Below are 17904 nucleotides of genomic sequence, written 5' to 3' on the forward strand. Positions count from 1 at the left end.
AAGATCAGGAGGGGGCACCTGGGTGGCTCCGTGGTTGAGGGCGTGATCCTGGGGTCCCAGGATCAAGTCCCAAATGTGGCTCCCCGTGGGGAGCCTGCTTCTCCCTCTGCCTGTGTCTCTGCCTCTGTGTGTGTCTCTCATGAATAAATAAATAAAAAATCTTTAGAAAAAAAAATCAGGAAACCCCATACTCTCTACCTCTCTTGGAGCTTCACGAGAGCATAATAAAGGATCTGAGTAGGCCAGCGGTATCTAAACTTATTTGGCCACAAAAGCCCTTTGTTCCCTCAAGTAATACCATTTAATTTTAGGATGTATTTTAAGAAGTGTTGGCTTTTCAACAAAGTTTGACACTATACAGGTGAAGTGGGGTCCATTACAATAATTTCTTGACCTCTTCAATACATGTGAATTCTTTCTTCTTTGTTAGTTAAAAAAAAAAAATTCTTTATTCAACTGAGACAGAGAAAGAGAGAGAGAGAGAGAGAAAGCATGAGCAGGGGGACAGGTAGAGGGAGAAGCAGGCTCCCCGCTGAGCCGGGAGCCCGCCGCCGCCGTGGGGCTCAATCCCAGGACCCAGAGATCCTAACCTGAGCCAAAGGCAGATGCCTAACCATGTGAGCCCCCCAGGTGCTACTCTGCTAGCTTTTTATGCTTCCAAACCAGGGCCTCTCCTAGGGAAGGGGGAAGGCCGCTGGCAAACTTGCCTCTTTTCTTTTTCCAGCAAAAAACAAGAGCTTCTTGCTGAGGATGAGGGTCTTGCCTTAGAAATATATGACAATCATGGATCCTTCCATCCTGCTCGTCAGACTTACTCCTGTGAGACAGGCACATTGAAGAACCTCTCCCCCGGTTGCACTCTGAGCCTGGCAGTAGATCATAGTGATGGAGCATGGAGACTTTGGAGTCTAACGCCTTCGGGTTCAAATCCACGTAGCACCACCTGCGTGACAGGGGGCAAGGCCCTGCACCTCTCAGAGCTTCTATTTTCTTGTCTGTAAAATAGAGATAATATCTAGCTCATGATTTTGTTGTGAAGATCAAATGAAAGAGGAGGCGCATTCCTCGTGGCCTTAGAGCACAGGAAGCAGCCCCCTGTACCAAGGGTGACATGATTATTATTTCTAGCATCAACAATAATATGAGCCCATACATATGGGCAGCTGAGATTGGGCTCTGGTGGAGGTGAATCGAACCAGAGATGCTCACATCAAGGCAGTCGATAATCACTTAGACCGGCCGTTCTCAAACTGGGCTGCGTGCTAGAACCACCTGCGGCTCAGACCAATTAAGTCAGGATCTCTGGAGTGAACCCGAGCATGAGGATCTTTTAAATCTTCAGCCCTAACTTTCTTCTGAGTTCAAGGCCTATCTCACATCTTTTCTTGGTCTTCTCATCCTCAACATATCCAAGACTATCCTGGTCTTCATCGCAGATCTGAACTCCTTCCAGTGCTCTTGCCTCCAGTGAATGGCACCAGCCAGCCAGTTGCAAAAGCTGGACACGTAGAGGTCCTCCTGAAGCCCTCCCTTGCAATCCAGGTCCTGTTGAGGGTCAAACGTTTCAACATCTTCCCAGCCCCCTCACCACTTTCTGTCATCCATCCCCCGGAGTCTCTCGCCTGGAGAGAGAGAGACTGCCACAGCCTCCTGACTGGTTTGCACATACCCTCTCCGACCCAATTTCCTAGGTGCATCCAGAATGCCTCCTCTAGACACAAATCCAATCGTGCTGTTCACATGCGGGTGCACGCCCACGCCCACACACTAACTCACACTTCCCGTTACCTGTAGGAGAAGGACCAGACTCCTTGTCTCCACATTCCTCTTCGTTCCTTGATGTACAACACTGGCTTTTGTCCCTCCTACTGGCAATGCTCCCTCCCTCCCCAGAGCATTGGCAGATGCTTCTCCCTCCTTCCCTGGAGAGCTCAAGCAGCCACCTTGCTCCCCAAGACCAGGTCAAATCCTCCTACTCTGGGTCATCCTGTTGCCCCCCTGCCCTTCCCTGTACCTGTCAGAGTTCCAGAGTAACGTTTGTCAGGGTGACCATTTGAATAATCTCCATATCCCCCACGAGACTGTATGCTCCTTGAAGGCAAGTACCATTTCTATCTTGCTTGCCTTTGTTTTAGGTACACAATAGGCGCTAAATAAATGCTTGAGTCCAATTCATGAGGCCATGAACTCCATTACAAACGGCTTTCCTGGGATTTTTCCCCTCTGCATTCTTACTGGTGGGCTTTAATGAGGATTCCCAAAGAATGTGCAGTCATAGGTAGGAGTTTTAATTAACTCCAATAGGCATTTAATGTAGATTTAATAAGACAGTTATTGTATGTTAATTAAATGTCAACTGATTGCTAAAAGGTTTTTGCAATTATTGAAGTTTACTAATTATCTAATAGATAAATCAGTTTCCCATGTAAATAACTAGCATCTACATAAGCAATAAATACGCCATTAGATTCCACACATTAACATATTGAAATTAGAGGTTAGCCCCTCAGGGAATTCTTGAAACTGGTGTCCAACCCGGGGAGGGAAGGTACCAATCATCACGCAGTCGTTACGCCCATCCTTTGGGAGACAGTGAGAAATCAGGTTGTGGAGATGAACCTGCTGGAAGCTGGAGCCGGTTTTAGGAATGCTTACTTATCACACTTGCCAAAACAGAAAACTGGTGGCGCGGAGAAGTCTACCATAGAAAGGTCTCTTCACATCCTTGAGGCTCCATCTTGTCAACTGTAAAAGGGGGGGATGGTCTGTAAGGCTCCTCACCTCCTGGGGTGCCCATGAGCACTGCATGCTGGTACCTGAGCACCCAGCACAGAGTGAGTGTGCAGGGAGGGGCAGCGTCCCTCTGTCCTTAGCTCCACCGCCGGTGTCCCAAGCCCTGGCTCTTCCACTGATCACTGTGTGACCTTGGGAAAGTCACTTCCCTCCCTGAGCATCGACACACCCGTCTGGAACACCTACCTCACCTGGTCGCACAGATGAACTGAGGCAGGTGCCTGTGAATCTGAGCGAGGAATGGAGAAGGAAGGGAGGACCAAAGGATGAGACAGGGGTGTTGTACGAGAAAAACTGGGGACCTGCCAACTGTCTACCGTGTGCTGGGTACTGCGTCAGGCACCGCCAGATATTTTCTCATTCAAGCCCGATCTGCTCTCCCTCTTGATGTGGGTTAAATCGTCCCCATCTGAAAGATGCAGAAAGAGACATGAATTTGCAAAAGGTTACACAGCAGAGTACTGGAGCTCGACTGCAGTGCTGTGCGTCCCTCTCAACTCCTCCCCACCCCGCATCCTTGCCTCGAACCGGGGCCACACAAAGTGATATCAGATCCTTCTAAAAAACAGCCATTCTGAAATGGAAAAAAAAAAAAAAAGCAAAACCCAAGTCAGCGTTAACTATGTTCCAGGCAGTGTTTCTAAGTACTTCATATGTAGAATCTTTCTTAATTCTTGCAATAACCTTCTGGGCAGGTGCTGGTGGTTTCCAGATGAAAAAAACGGGAGGCACAAAGGGACTTAGTAACTTCCCCAAGGCCACATGGCTGGTACAGACGGAACCCAGAATTTGAACCCAGGCTGGTTCCGTGTGGCTCTAGACTCTGAGCCAGGCTCCCTCCAGCATCCAGAGAGCGCGAAGGGAGGCCCACGTACCATAAGCTTGAATTTTTAAAGCTTATAAATATCTCTAATGAAATACCTTCACGCACAAACATCCACAAGGACCTAGAAAGGCAGATTTGCATTTAGATTCTTGGACTCAGCAGAGTCTCACACGCGCCACAGCCTGGCGTCCTCCTTTGTCCACACATAATACCCCGACGTGGCCTGGCCCCAGGAGGACAGACCCAAGGAAGAGGCTCACACAGGCCCTGGGGGTGGGCATGGGGCCATTTGGGGTGGGGAGCCCTGGTGTCCCAGGTACTTGGAACATGATCTTCATCTAGAGGGGGAGTAGGGCTCCAGGGAGGGGCACTTGGCCTTGGATTCGTCACCCTGGAGGAGAGGAGTGGCCACAGGAGGGCCAGAGCAGGGCCCCATTGAAAGCAAGAGAAAGAGTTCAGCAGAGCAGGAATCTGAACCCAGACGATCTGACTTCAGAGCCCCAGCACTTGGCCAGTGCCTGGAAGACCCTGGAAGACGGCCCGGCCTGTACCAGGCGTCCTCCAGGGACACAGCCTGCAGCCCCAGAGCGCTCAGAGTCCGAGTCCGACACGGACAGCTAAGCCTTACAACCAGGAAGATGCGGAGTAACTCGCTTCGACTATCCTATCCGAACTTCAGGGTCCCGACTTGGAAAACGGGGATCATCTTGGCTAAGCGTTGTTAGGGCATAAGATGACATGACATCATGTTTGTAAAACACTGAGGACAGTACCGGGCACATAGTAAATTCTCAGTAAATGTCAGAGAGAGAGAGAGAGAGAGGGAGGGAGAGCTCTCCACGTCTCTATCTGTGTCCCGCCCAAGGAAGACCACCAAGGGGCTGCTTCCCGCAGCTGCAAATGCTCCAGCTCCAAATGCTGAGATGCCTGTCCTCCTGCCCTGCTCAGCCCATCTCAGCACCGCCCCACACCAGCCTGGAGGCTCCCCCCACGCGCAGCCTGTCGTGCCAGCCCCATGGGCACCCCCTCCCAGCCCCTCTGGGGGCCGCGTGGAGCCCTGGATGCTGCGGAGCTCTGTTTGCAGGGATTCTCTCCCCGTCCCAAGAAAGGGACTTCTTTGGGAAATCCTCTTCCTTTCAGTGCCAAGGAGGCCAGAGGGGCTTTCTGCCAATGAAAACTCACAGAGTAAATAAAGGGGAGCAAACCCCCCAAAGAGCTCCCAGGACCCCCGGGGTCAGAAGCCAGGCGCTGCATTTATGTGCAAATGGGGCTGGATTAAGGATTATCGGAGTCCCGAATTACGTGCAGCTGCGCGATCTCTTTGTCCGGGGGGATCAGGGGGGATTTCGAGGTCTCTCCCTGCCCTGCTCTCCCCACCCCGCCCCTCCCAGGTGCTGTCAGAAGCGGCTGAGGAGGGACCCTCGCTGCCACCGCCGCCACTGGGAAGGGCGGGGGGGGGGGGGGGGGGGGGGGGGGGGGGGGGGGGGGAGACAGGCCTGCAATCGATAGGCGGCCCACGTGGCCCAGCTGCCGATGGCAATCGATGCCAGTCCTGCTGATTTCTGCGCAGCCCACGAGGTGGGGTCAGCTGGGAGCTCAGCACCTCCCACGAGCCGTGGCCTTTCCCCTCCCAGCACCCGCCCAAGGAGGGGCCATTCAGGCCATCAGGTGCAGCCAGGCCCCCAAACCCTTCCTGGGATTCGGAACCCCCCCACCACCGCCCCTCGGCCTCAAGCCCACTCGGGGAACTTCAGCCGAGCCCTGCCCGGCCCCAGGAGCCGGCGTGACAAGGTCCTCTTCCCAGACCAGGGCTCCCCCTCTACACTGGCGCGTGAGCCCTTGGGCCAGCAGAGAGCAGGCCAGAAGCATCCCTATCATGCAGTTTTCCTGGTCGTCTCTCTCCTAAAGACTGATATAGAACCAGAATCTTTTATCCTAACTATTTAAAACGGCCCTTGCAGGTAATTATGGTTGTTCCCGTTATAAAGCTGAGGACGTTGAGACTCAGAGGAGCATGCTGGCTTGCCCTTGGTCACCCAGCAAGGATGACGACACCATGGGACATGGGGACTAAAGGCCTTGAGTTGTCCCTCACCGCCAGCCCCCCCCCCCCCCCACGGAGTTCTGCGGTCCCACCCACAGAGCTGAAGGCTGCTGAGAAGTCAAGACAAGCCTTGGGCCAGGAGCTGTGTGTCAGGGACATGCAACATCTGGACCCCGTCTGCCCTGCGGCCACTGCTCCTTGACTGGCCTCAGCAGGTCAAGGCATCCCTGTGTGTCTGCCCAGAGGATGAGGAGGTGGGGTGCAAGCAGAGCCACAACAGCCCTTGCAAAACAGCTGTAGGCCCTCCCTGAGGAGGCTGACCCCTTCCCTGTCCCTGGGGCAGGGGTGGGGACGTGAGGGAGCATTGCAGAGGGCTGAGGTCCCTGGGGAGGCAGCCCAAGGCTCTCTGCTCCTAATGCTTAGACTTGGGGGAAATTCGCCTGCAAAGCCACGAGCTTTGTGTCAACCAGGGCTCAGCACAAATTTGCTGTAAAGTAAAGCTTTTGCTGGATAGCAAATGCTCCAGGCCTTGCAACGGCCCACAGGCCGCATGCTCCTCTTTGCTTTCCTTTACCACCCTTCAAGAGAGTAAAAGCCATTCTGAGCTCCAGGAGCAGGGAGGCTGGCATTGGCCCTCAGTGCCCACAGTTTGTGACCCCTGGTCCAATCTGAGGCCATCACCTCGGGCTAAGGGGTGGGAGGCATGGCGGCAGGGGTGGGAGGGAGTGGAGAGGAGCCTGGTCTTACGACCCAGAAACTTCTGCTGGCATCTCCTTGGCCAGAACTGCTTCACATGGCTGCTCTGAATGAACAAGCATGTAGGGAAGGATTTTTAGCTGAGCACCTGGCCTCCCCAAGCCAAAGATCAGGGTAGGTGCGGGGACAGGGGCTGGGAATAGGCTGGAGGCAGGAGCCGGAGCAGGGCCCAGGGGAGGACGCTGGGGCTGGGTGCAGCTGTAAGGAAGCCAGACCACATCCCCACGCTCTCCCCTCAGTGCGAATCAATAACTATTTGAATTTCTTTCATCTGAGCAGGGATAGCAACACAGGCAAACACAGAAAGGGAAAAGCCATTGATCCTTCCCAGCTGCCGCCGGCCCCTCCCCACCATCCTCACCCCTCACATCTTGCCATCTGGCCTCCCCTCCCCCAGGCCTCTCTGCTAGACATCCGCTCCCTGTCCCACACTCAGACATCTGTGGGACCTCCAGGGCAGCTAGCAATGCCAGGCTATTCCGGTCATCACAACAACCGCGGCCATCCAGTTGGTGTACAGAGAGGACTCACCTCTCCTCTTGCCCCAGGACTGGATAAGCCCCGGCTTCCCTGGGTGAGCCCCGGCCTCTCAGGGCAACCCACCTTTATGCCCTATACCTACTCCCCCATCCTGCTAGCTTCAGGAATCCATTTTCATATTCATGAGTCTGAGAGACAAAGCAGGTATTTCATGATCGTCTCTTGTGCTGAGTGTGATTTCAGATTCAGCCAACATTGGAGTGGTTCCCTGAGGTGTCAGATAATGGATTTCATGGGGAGACACTGGAGGCGGGGAGCATGGTTAGGGGAATGAAGCAGAGGAGCTGGTAGGAGATGATGGAGGTCTGCAATAGGGTACAAAGTAGAGGGGACGGATTGGAGCATATTTGTGATTTAAAATTAGTAGGATGAAGTGGTAAGATAAGGGAGAGGGAGACCCTGGAAGGATCTCCAGGTTTCTGGTTTGAGCGAGTGCATGGGAGGTCATTCACTGAAGGGGGGCACATCAGGAAGAGGGTGGATTTGCAGAGAAATATGGTGAGCCTGGCCTCAGATATGTTGAGCTGGAAACACCTGAGTATCATGAAAGGCAAAGATCTAGAGGGGCAGCCTGCGCTGCAAATGTGAAATTGGGCATCTTCACTTCTCGCCCATCTTCTGATAAACCCCCCGGCTCCTTTGAGACCCTCCCTGTCTGGCTATCCCACCCTCTCTTGTTCCAGGTCTCTACTGACCATTCCTCCTCATACAGGGAAGGCTTCACACCCTGGATCCCAGGCTTTTCCTACCCAACACATGTGCGATGCCTTGAGTATCCAGATAGGATGCCTGCTTGTCAATTCTTGACCTCCTGACCTCCGGTGTCCGCTCTTCCATACCTGTCACACTTCAGGACTTGCCACTACCAGGAACTGTACCACTTCTGAAATCACCAACTAGAAGTACCCACTCTCCAATCAAAACATATTACCTTTTGAATTTCTTTCCATGAGTACCCTTCTTTGATCTCACCAAGGCTCCAAACCAGTGGTCCCCCACTTTCTTCCCATCCTTAAGCCCCCTATGTAACTCAGAAATTGTATTCACATAATGGAAACCCAATGATGGTGACTTAATCAAGTGGGAATTGATTTGTTCTTCCCTAAGAATATGGAGGCTGGCTTGAAGACATCATCGGATTCCTGATCTGCCGTACTTGAAGGGTAGCTTTTAACCTCCTCTGTAGTAAATTACATTATTGACCCCAATGCTTTGCTCCTCCTTTGCATCATGTAACTTAGCAAGTCTTCCTACTACAGGAGAGAAATATGTCCCCACCCTTTGGCTTTGGGTTTAGCCCTACTTTGGCCAATAGGATGAGGAGGAAAGTGGCTATGTGCCAGCTCTAAGCCTAGGCCTTAAAAGAGACATTATGCATTTTCACTTGTCCTCTTGGTCTTCTTCCATTGCCCATGAGAAGAATGTGCCCAAAGAGGGAGGGTAAGAGACACTTGGAACAGCGCCACTCCAGCTGCCACAGTCTGAAGCAGAACTGGCCACCCTGCCCTGCCTGGATCAGTGGAATTGCAGACAACCAGTAATTTTATGGCATATTAAGTTTGGGGGTGGGTTTTTTGCAACATTAGTGTGGCAATGGCTACCAGATACACTCATGATCTCCTGGGTAGTAGCTTCACCTCCAGTCTCTCCATCTCATTCTAGGAACGAAGAAGGACAAAGAGCAAAAGGCACATCCTACGTGAGTTTTTCCTCTTGAAGAAACTCATAGAGAAGCCACACCCAGCTTCTCCATATATGTCATTGGCCAGAACTCTTTCACATGCCAGTCTAGATGAAAGGGTGTGTAGGAAGCGAGTGTTTTAAACTCAGCACACTGCTGTCCCAAGCTAAATCAAGATTCTTTGGGTACCTGACTTTACTTTCCGTTCATCTAGCTTAAATTACATAATTTGTCATGGTAGTCCTTCTTGTCAAATGTCCTTGACTTCCCCTTCCTGTCCTTCTGGCCATTACACTCACATGATAAGAGCCCAACCTTGAATGAGCCCAACTGTCCCTTCTTCACGACTTGACCCAAGAGGTTGAATGCATCAAAGAAATCACACCACTGGGCATCAAAGAAATCACCATAGATCAATGATCCCTTACTTCAGAGGGCAATGCCTGGAAATCTTACTACATTTATGCTCATCCGTACTCTTTTCACACCTTCATGTCTCTCTGCAAACCTCCAGTCTTTCTCTCTACCCATCATCCATTCTCAGTAGATAAACTTCTCTTACAGTTATAGAAACACAGAAACCATCAGATTGGGCGTTTCCTCAGCTTCCCACTACCAGATCAAATCTTCTAATCTGCCAGTATCTGCACTTGACTCACCAACACCTGTTCATCCCTCATGGCTAAGCCTTATGTGTCCTCTTACTGAGGATTTTCCAGGACTCATAATTCCAACCAGATCAGATTTCCTGGATTTACATATTTGTAGCACCCTGTATTTCCCCATTATAGCACTTATAATCACTATGATTATATAAATATTGTGTAGTTCCCACTGATTGTCTCTTTGCCCCATGCATGCATTCATTCACTGAATATGTGCTGAGAGTCTGGCATTAGATAGGATGCTGGAGAGGCAACAATGACCATGAGGCTTACATTCTGATCTATGAGCTCCAAGAGGGCAAGGACCATGCTTGGCTTTCTCACTTATGTCTTCCCAGTACCTGATACCTACTGGGAGCTCCCTAAAGAGTCATTGAACCACATGGTTTGTAAAAAGGCAGTTAAAATCAAAACGTTAGTTAAACAGGTACTGGGTCCACACCATAACCCTAGGGAGCATTAATATTTAAGGAGAAGGAAAAGGAAACAACAGTCCACCACTGACAGGAAAAGGAACAGTCAGCAAGTAGAAAGGCCCCAAGGTGAGAATATGTTCAGCATGTTTGAGGAACAGCAAGAAGGTTCCTACGGTTGAGATGCAGAAAGTAAGGGGAATGAAGTCAAGGAGGAGAGCAGGAACCAAATCCTATAGGACCCTACAGGCTGTGGTTAGATGTTTGAATTTTGCTCTAATTGGAACAGAAATATAACATCAGTTGCTCTGTGGAGAAGGGACAAAAGGGGACAAGAGGGAGACAGGGACAGCAGTGAGGAGATGGTGACTGTATTTAGGCAAAAGAGCCTGTAGCAGAAGAGATGGTGAGAATTGTTCAGATTCTGGATATACTTTGGAAGCTTAATCACAAAGACAGATTGGATGGAGTTGGGAGCAAAAGAAAAAAAGAGGAATCAAAAATGATTTCTAATAGTAGATCCAGTACTTCAACACAGTACTGGAGATCACAGCCAGGGCAATAAGGCAAGAAAAAGAAAATAAAAGCATGCAGATAGAAAGGAAGAAATAAACCTGTCTCTGTGTGCTGGGACACAATCATCTATATAGAAAATTCCAAGAATCTACACAAAAGTTACTAAAAGGGTCAAAGTATACAAAATCAATACCCAAGAATCAATTGTTGGTCTATATACCAGAAATGAACAATTGAAAATTAAAATGTTGGGAGACAATCACAATGTTGGTTCAGCAGCTGAGTGCCTCCCTTCAGTCCAGGGAGTGATCCTAGATTCTCGAGATCGAGTCCCACATCAGGCGCCCTGCATGGAGCCTGCTTCTCTCTCTGCCTGTGTCTCTGCCTCTCTCTCTGGGTCTGTCATGAATAAATGAATAAAATATATTTTTTAAAGTAAAATGTTAAAGAAGCCATTTATAATAGCACCAACATGTCATAAATCTAGCAAAGCATTGCAAAATCTGTATGCTAAAAACTATAAAAACTGAAGGAAAAATCAAATATAACCTAAGTCAATGGAGAGATGTGCGGTGTTCATATATTGGAAGAATATTAAGATATAAATTTTCCCCAAATTGATCTATAGATTCAGCAAAATCCCTATCAAAATCCTAGCAAAATTTTATAGAAACTACCAAGCTGGTTCTAAACTTTATATGGAAAAATGAAGAAAAGAGAAAAGTCAAAACAATTTTGAAAAAAGGTAGAGTTGGATAAATCACAGTATCTCATGTTAGGACTTTCTATAAAGCTAGAGTAATCAAGACATTTGTTATTGGCAAAAGGATAAACACAGAGATCAACAGAACAGAATTGTGTCCAGCAATAGACTCCTACATACATGGTCAATTGATTTTTGACAAGAGTGCAAAGGCAATCCAATGAAGAAAGGATAACTTGATAAATAGTGCTGGACCAATTGTACACCCATAAGCCAAGAAAAAAAGAAAATTGATCCATACCTTGTGCCATAAATATAAAAATGAACACAAAATAGATCATGATCTCCTAAGATGGCTAGAAAAAACAAAGGGCGAATCTTAGGTTAGGAAAAGACCTCACAGATGTGACACCAAAAGCATCATCCATAAAAGAAAAAATTGATAAATTGTACTTCCACAAGATTAAAACCTTCTGCTCTTTGAAAGACACTGTTAAGAAATGAAAGGGCCAGCCGCAGGTTGGGAGAACAATATTCATAAAGCACAAATCTGCTAAAGAACATATAAAAAAACTAGAGGACTCTCAAAACTCAGAAATTAGAAAACAAATGACCCACTTTTAAAACAGATAGAAATTTTAAACGTTCACTCCATCAAAGACGATCCGTGGATGGAAGCGTGCACACACACACACACACACACACATGCACAACACTGAAAGGTGTCGGATATTATTGTTAGTCATCAGGGAAATGTAAATTAAAACTACAAGATAGCATCACGAACCTATTGGAATGGCTAAAAACTATTTTTAAAAGGCAATACCTCTGGCTAAGAAGTTTGCAGAGCAACTGCAACTCTCAAAGATTGCTGATGGGAATGCAAAATGATATAGTGACTTTGGAAAACAGTTTGGCACTTTCTCATCAAGTTAAACATAGCATGTCTGATGCACCAGTCCTCTCACTCCCAGGCATTTCCCCCAGGAACAATGAAAAGTCAGGTTCACACCAAAACCTATTGGCGAATGTTCGCAGCAGTTTTATTTATAATTGTCCAAAAAAATGGAAACCACCCAGACGTCCTCCAATGAGGTGAATGGATAAACAAACTATGGTATATCCACACAAAGGAATACTACTCTGCAATAAAAACAAACATCTTACTGATGCATATACCCACAAGGATAAATCTCACATGCATCAAGGTAAGGAAGCCAGACGCAAAAGGCTGCATAATGTTTGAATCCATTTATACTACTTTCTAGAAAAGACAAAGCTGTAAGGAAAGAAAACATATCAGTAACATCCCAGGAGCTGAGGATAAGGGAAGTGCTTGATAAAGGAGCTTCAGAAACTTGGTGGCGGGGAATGGGAGGCAAGATGATGGAAATGTTCTGGATCTTGGTTGTGGTGATAGCCACGTGATTATACGGGATTGCCACAACTCATCAAGTTGTACCCTTGGAAGAGTGAACTTTCCTGCATTGAAATTATACCTCGATAGGCCTAACTTGTCTAGGTTTGATGTCTAGGTTTCTAGATCATCTCAATCAAATTCAAGGAAGGAAGGAAGGAAGGAAGGGAGGGAGGGAAGGAGGGAGGGGCTGGATAAACACATGGAAGGATCCATGGATGAGTGGCAGCTGGCACTGAGCAGTTGGACAGACAGATGGACCATCCCCGGAGTGTAGAGGACAGGAGGCTACAGAGGACAAGCAGTGGGTGCAATGGCAAGAGCACCCTCCTGGACCCAGAGTCCTACCATTTGGGTTCCAGCCCAGGCATGCAACCTGCACCAATCCCTCTCTCACTCGCGTGCAAATGGGAAGAACCACCATGCTCTCCCATCTGACCACACTTGTTCACTTGACAAGCATTCGTTCAGCCCCAGCTCTGGGCCAGGCGCCCTGCTAAGTGCTTTCCCCAGATGCATCCATGTAACGCACGCGACACTTTCACATCCCCGTTTCCCAGGGAGGGACAGAGGTGGCTTGCCAAGGTTACCCAGGGAGCAAGCGGCAGGGCTCTCGACTCTCTCCCCCAGCCTCACCCAGACACGGGGGTCACTGCACTCACTGATTGTGGGTTGAATCAGATGAAACTGCTGGTATTTAGCCTCTTCTGACTTACGAAAGGGGCATTTGGATCCGGCTTCAACCTAACAATAGTGCTATTAGTTACCCCTACTTCGTGAGTACGTCCTGTGAGCGAACAGTACCCCTAGCACTTTGCCTGTATTATCTTACTTAATGTTCTCAAGGAATGCTCTGAGTATATGGACTCCTGACTTGCAGGTGAGGAGACTGAGGCCTTGAGAGACGAGCCTCCCGTACACGGTCCACCAGTAACCGGCAGAACTGAGCTGAATTCCCTCTGTGATTTCAGAGCACAGAGCACGTCTGTTCCCTGCTGAGGAAGAGCCAGATGCTGAGCCAGGTGCTCGCTTCCCATTCAGCCCATTGCACCCGCTGGCAGCCCTAGGATCTCCCCTTAGTCCTTCCAACCTTCCTGCCCAGGCCCCAAACCCCACAGGCCTGGACAGATAAAGAAGAGAGACGAGTGAGCATTCATTCATTTCTGAATTCTTTGTCCCTGATTTGTCCCTGACTCTGGTTCAGGGTCCAAGAGGGCCAGGACTGTTGTCTCCGTCCTTCCACTCCCCACACCACCTTCCGGGTTGTCTCTACGGCTTCCTCCAGTCTGTAGCCCCCGTGAGGGCAGCCCCCCATGGCCTCCCGGCTCTGCTGGGTTTAGGCACCCAGGCAACCCCGTTCCTACAGTTCTGGCCCCTGCCCCTGCCCCTGGCCGCTCCCCAGCCCAGCTTTGGATGACAGGAAGGCAGCCTTGGTTGGTGCCTGCCAAGTTCTTGTTCCTCGGCCAGTGCTCAGCTGGGGTCTCAGGGACTCAGACCCCCCACATGCAAGGCTGACCTCTGCTCCCGGCTTCTCGAGGCCTGAGCCCGGGCCCAGCTGAGCTGCTGCCCCGACTCAGAGCTGGAGGAAATGGCTGTTGCTGCCATGGCAACAGGGCTCTGTACTGTCTGGCCAGAACAAAGAGGGTTTTCTTGTCCCTCCTGGGGTCCCAGGATGGGAGAGTGACTGCTATGGGGCAGACGCTGGGGGAAGGCTCCGTGGTGTCCCACTAGCACCTGGCCCAGCACACTGCGAGCATGGGATGGCTGAGAAGAGCCCGCTCCCTCCCAGCCACTTTGGAGGCTCAGAGGCTGGGAAAGAGAAGTCTCTGGTCAGCAGCTTTCTCCGGCGGCGGATCTCCAAGTAGCATTTTCCATCTGGAGCCTGGGGAGGTCCCCTGAGGTCGATATGTGAAAGAGCATGCAGAGGTTGTAGAATGTGCAGCCTCTTCCTCCACTCCAGGGGACCGGACATGTGTGTGCTTGAACCTGGCCCTTTCCACACTCAACATTCAGAGGGGCAGGGACTCGCCCAAGGTCACACAGTCGACTTTTATCAGCCTGGAAGTGGCAATTATTTCGGATTCAGTCCAGTTCCCCCCGCCTCCCAAAATCAAGCACCACCACCATCTCCTGCCGGGCACCGACGCCTGTGATTCAGCCTCAGTGTCCTCCCTTCAAGTGCCAGAGCAACCAGCTGGTCCCTAGGCACTGTTCTGACACCAAAGGTCCCCGAGAGGCTGACGCTGCTAGATTTGTAGCCAAGCGATGATCTCTGAGCATCAAGCAAAGGCCCAGCTTTGGAAGGTCATCGAAGCTAGAAAGCAGCGACTCCCGAGGACAGGATAGCCAAGAAGTTCTTAGGTACAAAAGAACCAAAGGGATCAAAGGGATCAAAGACGTGAGTCAAGCTTAGTGTAAGATCCAGAAGTGAGGGTGGAAGGTCCACAGGCCTGGCAGGAGTCAGCCAGCCTGAGCTGAGAGCCTCCCGGGTCTGAGGCTGGCTCCTGCCCCTGCTTCGGTCCTTACCTGGCTGCACCCCACCCCACCCCCACCCCAGGCCCCCCAATGAGCAGCTTGCCTTCCCTTTGGCACCAGTCAAGAGCGCTCTGCAGGGAACCCCTGTAAGAGTCGAATCTCGAATGCATGGCCAGGAATTGATCCTCTTCTGTGATGTTGCTCTGTTGTTTCTAAGTAAACTGCACAGTGAGGAGCTCTCCCGCACTCTCGTGAAAGCTGCCGACCGCTGCGAAACAGGGGAGCCTGGTTCCCGTCGCATCTTATGCAGGCCGGGGTCCCGGCAGCCGTCGCACGCTCGCTTAGTGACTCTGGACAAGACAATTCCTCTCCCAGCCTCACTTGACTCATCTGTTCAATGCGAGGGTGAAGCCAGGAGACCCCTTAACTACTTCCCGACTCTGAAATTCTATTTTATTGGCCGTTAAAATTTAAATGATTTGAGTTTGTTTGGGGACCAGTGTGGTGACATTTAGCTGGGCCGTCTCGAATAACCGTTAGAGGCCTGAGATTTAGGACAGAAGAGAAAAACAAAACAAAACAAAACAAAAAAAAATATATATATATATGTATATATATTCCACTATATATATTCTCCAGGGCTCTTCTGTAGGAGACACCGGTGCACTGGCTGTGAAGTCTGAGTTCATATCCCGATTCCAAGATTTCTGGAGCGCCTGAGCGTGGGTGGATCACCTTCTGAACCTCTCTGGGCCTCAGTTTCCTTGTCTCCTAGAACGCAGCTGATAATAGCACCTATGTCACGGGGCGATCGTGTTTTCAATTCGGTATATAAAGTCCTTAACACAATGTTTGGCAGGTAGCAAACACTCACAACATGTTGAATAATTAGGGAGGGAGGGAGCGGGGTGGGGTGGTTGCTTGGCTTCTAACCCCCAGCACCTGCACCTGCAGCTCGGGGAGGTGGCTTGGAGGGGAGCGCTGGGGGTCTAACTCCCCTTCCAGAGATCCCTGGACTGAAGCTACCCTCTGCGGGTTTTGCCTGCAGTCACAACCCCCAGCCCCTCAGCCGGCCTCCTCCCTTTCCTCGCCCTGCTTCCCCTGTCCCTTACCCAATGCTCGGGCCTGGTTGGATTTTCCTTCCCAGGACTCAGGGGCTCGAGGGGCACCCTCTGGGTGCGGATCCAGGGCAGCGCATGCAGGGAGCGTCCCAGAAGCAGGGCCCAGCAGGGAGGAGGTGGGTGGGTGGACTGTGTGGGGCCAAAGGCACAGAAGTCCAAGGAGAAAAAAGGAAGCCCTTCTCTCTGAGGGCTGTTTATCACCCCGAGGGTGGGCCACATCCCATGACCCCCGGGGGCGGCCACCTGACCCAGGCTGGGCAAACACGGTCACTCCTTTGAGAATTGGGACCTGGGGGTGGGGGCCAGCCAGTTCGTTTCTTCACGTGTCTGGAACTGTATCAGGAGAAAAGAGACATCAGACAGGGGCCCAGAGGGGTGAGCGGCCAGGGCCGGGGCACGGAGTAAGCGGAGGCCCAGGCAACAAGTCACACAGCCTCAACCCACGGAGAGTGGACCCAGGGCAGGACCCCGAGCCCAGGAGGGAGGGAAGAGCAGCAGAGAAAGAGGCCGGCAGGGACACAGGGACGGGGCCAAGTGTCTGTAAAGACGCTGAGGAGAACAAAAGCAAAAGGAAAAAATTAAATTTCCTTGCAGCATGTAGCTCATTGACAAGTCCTCGGACAGACAGGCGGGGTGACCTTCCTCTAGGAGCTCAGCTGCCCCGACGTCGAGACTTTGCTAAGGGCAAAAGGCAATCTTGGCTTAACACTACCCTGACCTCCAGGAGCCTGTAAGCCTCCTCTAACATATAAAAATTCCTTTGGAAACTTCCTTTATCTCTGCCCGGCAAGATATATGTTAGCAATCCCGCTCAAGCACACGGCCCCCCGATATACATCTGAAGGGTCTCATGACTCAGGTTTTACTAGACGGGAGTAAATGACCTTTTCCTAACAGCAGCCAGCCCCTCAAGGTCCTGGAAACCTTGCTTCCAAATTCCTTAGGGACGAATGCTGTCCCCAACCCCCTCCCAGCTTCAAAGGACATAACCAGCCACGCCTCACAATCACGGGTCCGTCCCGGGGCTTTAATAAAATCTCCCTTTTCTGGCACCGAAGAACGCCTCAAGAATTCTTTCTTTGCTCTAAACCCCAACACAGTAGGGGTTCACATTAGTAGGACTGGGAGAAAGTACATGGCTTGTCCAAGAGCCAGGGGACTCGGGCTGGGACACGAGGGTTGCTCGGGAGGACCAGGGGACAGAGCACGAGGGCTAGAGCCCGACCTCTGGGTCCCCACAGGCCCCCTCCCGGGGCCGAACCCAGAGCCAGGCTGCCTGTGAGCGGGGCCAGGGCAGCCCCTCGTGAGGACCGCCCCGTCCGGGGACAGTGCCCGGCCTCCCGGCTCGGGCTGCCCCCTGGGCCCTCCAGGGCCCTCCGCCCAACAGCCTGGAATTACCCTGCCATTAGTGGTGATCCATCCCTTCTGAGCGCCGTGCCATTTCATCACGCCATCTCGGCTCCCGGCATTAGGAGATAACTGCGCTCACAACATATGTCATTACTCATTAAGGGACTTTTTCTGGATTATGGCTGGGGCTTAATGACTTGTTAAAGATGTTTAACACTTACAATTTTGTTTTTAATTTAGGAAGCAGCATGATCAAACTGCGCCCTGAGACCCTCTCCTCGATTTGGTGAAATCTGGAGATGGGCCGGCTCCGAGGCTGGCTGTGCAGGGGAGGCGATCTTAAATTGAATTGCAGCCCTCGGAGGGGTGTTTGCCCCGACAGCGGCTGCCAGGATCTGACATGTTAATGGGGCTGAGGAAACAATGGGTTTCAGAGGTAATTGCTGAAGCAATGACTTCCAGGCAACATTTGACTTGAAGAAGAAGCTTGCTGCTGCCGGGAGGGGCCGGGCGGGGGCTCGGCTGCGGGCCTGGCTCCTGGTTCCAGCCTGGTCTGCTTACCTGCGGAGCTCAGGTGGGGCGGCCGCAGGTGCAGCGCTGACGG

General features: G+C 51.0%; 1 long non-coding RNA gene across 2 annotated transcripts; it reads right to left on the reverse strand.

Moving 5' to 3' along the window:
- Nucleotides 1-2309: 2309 nt before the first annotated feature.
- LOC144281535 (uncharacterized) lies at nt 2310-17666 on the reverse strand. 2 transcript variants are annotated; one of them, XR_013350007.1, is made up of 3 exons: nt 17522-17666; nt 2980-3202; nt 2310-2745 (listed from the first exon to the last, which is right to left on the reverse strand). It is a non-coding gene; the product is annotated as an uncharacterized LOC144281535 (long non-coding RNA). The 2 variants fall into 2 exon arrangements; XR_013350006.1 differs by lacking the exon at nt 17522-17666 and adding an exon at nt 13871-13959.
- Between the last annotated feature and the right edge of the window lie 238 nt (nt 17667-17904).

Source organism: Canis aureus, chromosome 13 (assembly GCF_053574225.1).
Source record: "Canis aureus isolate CA01 chromosome 13, VMU_Caureus_v.1.0, whole genome shotgun sequence".
NCBI lineage: Eukaryota > Metazoa > Chordata > Mammalia > Carnivora > Canidae > Canis > Canis aureus.